Source organism: Procambarus clarkii, chromosome 6 (assembly GCF_040958095.1).
Source record: "Procambarus clarkii isolate CNS0578487 chromosome 6, FALCON_Pclarkii_2.0, whole genome shotgun sequence".
Classification (NCBI taxonomy): domain Eukaryota; kingdom Metazoa; phylum Arthropoda; class Malacostraca; order Decapoda; family Cambaridae; genus Procambarus; species Procambarus clarkii.
The window spans coordinates 49,253,649-49,259,771 of NC_091155.1; positions in this window are offsets into that span (position 1 = coordinate 49,253,649).

Genomic DNA, 6,123 nt, shown 5'->3' on the forward strand with positions numbered 1-6,123 from the left:
TAAGGTTCTTCAGATCCTTTGTTATCCACTTTGGATCATTAGTATTCGATCTATTCAATTTATATGGTATACTACATTCCTGGGTTTCGCTTAGAATATTTTTAAATAGGTTATATTTTGAGTCCACATCGAAAACCACTTTTACGTCACCTATTGTTGGGTTCACGTCTAGCTCTAAGACCGGCCCACACCCCATACCCAAGACTTTCCAATCTATTTGACCCAAAAAATTTCTTAGGTTATTGAAATTAGCTTTTCGAAAATCAGGTACTTTCACAGAATTTTCTCCTACAGGTCTATTCCATTCTATGCTAAATCTGATTTCTTTATGATCACTGTTCCCTAGCTCATTCCTTATTTCGTTGTCCTCAATTTGTGTTTCCCTGTTAGTTAACACTAAATCTAAAATATTATTTTCCCGCGTTTGTTCCTTAACGTGTTGCGTAAGAAAGCAATCGTCAATTAATTCTAGAAAATCTTCTGCTTCATTATTCCCTGTTTTGTTCAATCAGTTTATTCCACTAAAATTAAAGTCACCCATGACATAAATACTGTTAGATCTAGATGCTCTAGATATTTCATCCCATAGATGCTTTGCTTCCATTCTGTCAAAATTTGGTGGCCTATATATAACTCCTATTATAATATTATTTGCTTTTTCGTTTAATTCTATCCAAATAGTTTCTGTGTGTGACTCAGACTTGATTCCCTCTTTGAGACTACATTTCAAATTGTCCCTAACGTATATGGCTACTCCCCCTCCTCGTCTAATATATCTATCTGTGTGAAATAGTTTAAATTCATTTATTTGATATTCAGCTAATAGTTCTCTATTTTCTACATTCATCCACGTTTCGGTAAGCGCGATAATATCTATTTTTTCTGTGCAGACAAGAGCATTTAATTCGTTTATTTTATTTCTTAGACTTCTACTGTTAGTGTAATATACCCTAAGTGAATTGTTATTTTGTGGCCCTTCAATTTCCCTGATCATTTTGCCAATTCCTTTCTCCCCCAAACACATACTTTTATTATCTCCTTCCTCCAAATCAATTCCCATACCACTATCTACTAACAGTTTAAACCCAAACAAACACCTCTAACCACTGGTTCCAATGAGTTCGCAACAGCAACAACCCCGGCCCTCGATAGATGCACCCCATCCCGAGCATACATTTCATTTCTTCCATAGAAGTGTTCCCAGTTGTCTACGAAATATATTGCATTAGATTTGCAATATCTTTCCAGCCTGCAATTGACACCAAGTGCCCTCGACATCCATTCATTTCCCACTCCTTTTTTTGGAAGAATGCCACATATGATCGGGATTCCTCCCTTGCTCGTAACTAATTCTATTGCTGTCTTGAATCTCTGTATTAGTTCCTCAGTCCTAACTCGCCCAACATCATTACCACCTGCACTAATACAAATAATGGGTTTGTTCCCATTTCCCGTCATAATATCTTTCATGTTTCCAACAATATCACCAATACCAGCTCCTGGATAGCAAACCCTTAACCTGTTTCCTTTATCTCTGGCACAAAACGTTTTGTCTAAATACCTCACCTGGGAATCTCCCACAACCAAAATTCGCTTCGTTCCTCCCTTTTCCTTTAGGGCACTTTGAGGGACCTGCGCTTCAATGTTCCTCGTTGCTATGCCTCCTCGTTGAACTACAGGTTCACCACAGAACTCGTCCTCTAACACATCATATGCGTTAGAAGTCCTTAGGCTATTAGGTGTCGGTTTTGCCAAGGTCTTCTTAAGACTCCTGTCCTTTACAACTTGCCAAGACGAGGTCTTTTTAACACTGGTCTCCTCCTTTGTTTCTTCCTGATGTTGTTTCAGCTGTCGTACCTCCTCCCGTAGCGAATCCAGCTCTGTCCTCAGAGCTCCAACTAAATTCACCAGTTCCTTCACTAATCCTTCCATTATTGCTGTAATTATATTACTACAATCGGAGCTCCAGCTAACACAACCTCTCACTGTCACAGTTACCTTTGTTCTTATATTCTTATGTTCTTATACTAACTCTCTGTTTCCTTTGGAATAGCCATGCCCTAATCCAACTTAATATATCACCTCCAATACAATGAGCCTCTATTTTTTTAATCAGTCTTTCATGTGGCACTGTATCAAAAGCTTTGCAAAAGTCAAGGTACACATCACAATCCTTACCACTATCAACTGCCTCAACTATGCTGGTATAAAAAACTTGCAAATTTGTTAAACATGAACGGCCATTTGTAAAACCATATTGCGACTCATTTATTAATTTGTGTTTCTCAAGATGAAGACTAATTTTATTTGCAATTACCGATTCAAGTAACTTTCCCACAATAGACGTTAGGCAAATTGGTCGATAGTTTGACGCAAGTGATCTATCTCCATTCTTAAAATTTTTTATCACATTAGCATTAGCACTCTACCTAACTCTATTGATTTATTAAATATGGTAGACAGTGGCTCGGAAAGCTCCTCTTTGCATTCTTTAAGCACCCTGGCAAACACTTCATCCGGCCCTAGGGATTTGTTTGGTTTGAGTTTAACTATTTGTTTAATTACATCCTCCCTGGTGTGAGATTTTTTCTTTGACAGGTTATCAAAAGAATTAAGTCCTATTGATGCTACGTTAATCGCAACTACCTCGCAAGAGAGGCAGACCTTAAACAGCAAGAGCTGCCAGTGGCAGATATTTAATCTTAAAGCCTAAGATCATAGGACCGCGGGAGCAAACCGCCAGGCGAAACCACTCGGGTAACACCTGTCACTTAGGTCGCTGGCTCCTCCTAGTTTGACAACTAATAAAGGGTAGCCGACGGATTCTCACCTCTTATTTATAGAAGTGTGGTGCTGTGCATTGGACTCGAGCTTTAGATACAGACTTAATATGAACATAAGCAGGCAAAGCGTTGCAGAACATGAAATGTGGGGCAGTAATATTGGAAGGTTTGACGTAAACGACCGCTTCTATAACAAAACAATTTATTCACAAAACAAGAACTAAAACTACTACACAGTGAATTTACGTTACTTTACTGTCACTCCAGTGGCACATTAAAGGACAGCTAATCAACAGCCTGATGGACCCACGGTCTCCTTATCCCGTCGTCGCTGACTGAACAATGACACTAACTGAACAAAGTGGTGCCCACTGGTGACGCAAGCTTGCAATCAATATTGTCACGGCTTCACGGTGACCAATACTATAATCACAAAAACTTGACTGGCGCTCGCTGCCCACAACGAGGTACCAAGTAACAAGGCGTTTAATCCAAGAATGATAACCCCTTATAAAAAATCTTACGTTAACACTTGTCTCTCAGGACAATCAAAACAAAAGTTACTCTAATTGAATTTAAACAATTACGTTAACACACACGTGTCTCAACGACACTTAAATGGCATCAATAACTCGTAAATCAATTAATTACATCAACTTGAAAGTCAAGCATTCGGTGAGTAATTCCCAATTAATTACTGAATACAACAGCCTATTAATTCAGACGAGTATTGATAAAGCCTACTGTCTCACAACTGACAGTTCTCTTTCGGTCTTACGACAAGATTACCTTAACGAGGGTAGACTACTGTACCACACACAATGTTCCAATACTCCGTGTAAACAACATCAACATCTGGTGAATTCACTAAGTGGCGATTACTAATTCTCCTTAATTAGCTACGAGTGCTTAATCACTCTGTCCGCAGACAGAGCTGATCAGTCCAACGAATTACGGAAGCTTAATTACAGCGCAATTGACTCCGATCATAACAGACCGTCAACCCCTTACGTTAATCACTCAATTAACGACAGCTCGTTAAATCGTTAACACTACGTTAGTCTTCACTTGACAATTCCTCCACTGTGTGAACTTCACTGTGACTGTTGCCTTTACACGTCCCTACGTTAATCACAACAATGTTCAACGAACAAGTGACCTCGTTAAGTAAATCGTGACCCCCGGTGACGTTAACTGACTCTAATTCTCACGGAATCCTTCACAGTACACAACGCCTTCCACCAAGGTCAAACTTGTCTACGGTTTACACACACAGTACAACACAGTACAACACAGTACATCCTTGCCACTCACGGCAAAACTTGTAAATGACTTCCCCCAGTAAATTATCCACCAATAATTCACACTTTACCACAACACAACAGTAAAATATATAACCAAGGGAAATCTCCCTGTTACCACTTTTCACTGCTGAAAAAAGGGAATCAAATTACAGCGAATACATACACGACACATAAAGAAAAATTATAGAAGTAAATAACTCACTTTACTCTACCTCTGAATGTGTCACTAGGTGTCTTCACACACGTCAAAATCACAGTTGGGCCCAATCCTCAACTTGATGACAACAACAGGGTAGACTCATACGTCTCCAATTCCCATTCACCTCCCCAGGTGGTCCCAGGGACAGAGGACAGACGGAACACTGGGGGCGAACCCAGCTTCAGAGTTTTATTACCCAAACGGAAACAGTGTACTTACATCAATGATGTGGGGCCCCTCTTTCACTCACACATACACGTCAACCACACTCCCACTGCTGCTGCTGGATGATGACGTAGGCGTCCTCACTTCCTACACGTGGTCAGGTGGAGCACAGGGTCCTAGACCACGGGATTAGCTCTACACACACACAGAGACCAGGATGGCGCAGACACACCGGCTAAGGCAAGCCAGGGTGCGCGCAACAGCAGGAATGCGGTACCACGCCCCTTCCACTTGACACGGTACCCCAGGATACGACGGTACACGGTGTTACACGGTACACGAGACCCGAGAAGGAGTCCTTCACTGTTCCTCAGAATTATAACATTTAAGGTTTCTCTCATAACACTGAAACCTTTTCTGGCACGTCTCACAGCAGTATCTTCAAGCACAGATACGATCGACGGCGGATGTCACTTTTGTAGCCCGATAATTAATGCCTCACTCAGTCCAGTTCCTCTAAGATGGCGTCCCACAATTACGCGGCTAGATGACAAGTTCACACGGCTCGATACAAGCCCCTTTCCGATTACCGGATTCTTACGCACGGCACACGGAAAGATAGCAAGATGTTGGCGTGACTTTAGTAACGTTGCAGGCTGTATTTCCCGATGCTTGGCCTAGCACGGGAAATGTCCTGTCCTCAGGCAGCAACGTCCTAGGTAAGAATGTCTTTCCCGCCAATATCATGCCTGGGGTACTATGCGGTACCTCTCAGCGTCTTGGCCAATCACAGTTCAGCATTTCTGAGGCCCAGGCCCTCAGCCACTCCCGCACCTGCCCCATGACGCTACCCCCTCTCACACGAGGTGGACACGTGATAGGGGGGGTGGTCTACGGCCGTTAACCCCCATACCTCCCTCTCTACACTTGACTTGTACAAAAATTTCCCTGAAATCAACTCCCTCCTGTAATTTCCTTCACAGACCTGATACAGCGATCAGAATGACATCAATGGCTAGCAAATGTCATGGGCTGTCCAACGACACCCAACACGACTGTGGAAAAGTTATATTCAGAAAGTTGAATCACCGTGCACATCACCGGTGCACTATGCAATTTCGTACTTAATTCAGTGCACGAGAGAGCAGGGAAAATATGTCTCCTGACACCTGGTAACTGCTAAACTAGTCAACCTGTCCTCGTCCCCACCCACATATACTTGTTCGGCTGAAGGCATATTGTTAAGTTCCTCTTTAGTAAATACAGATATAAAATATTTATTAAAAATACTACTCATCTCTTCATCATCATCTGTTATTTGACCTGTCTCAGTTTTTAATGGACCTATCCTTTCCCTAATCTTTGTCCGGTATAACTGGAAAAACCCTTTAGGATTTGTCTGCTTGCTCTACTATGCGAACTTCATAGTTTCTTTTTTATTTCCTTATCTCTTTTTTAGTATTTCTAACCAGTTGTACGAGTTCCTGTTCTAAACTGACTTCCCCATTCTTAATCCTTTTGTACCACGCTCTCTTTTTACCTATAAGGTTCTTCAGATCCTTTGTTATCCATCTTCAGATCCTTTGTTATCCATAACAAAGGATATCCATTATCCATAATCGTTTGTTTTAATTATCCATAACTTGAAACAATCGAGGGACCCCACCTCTAC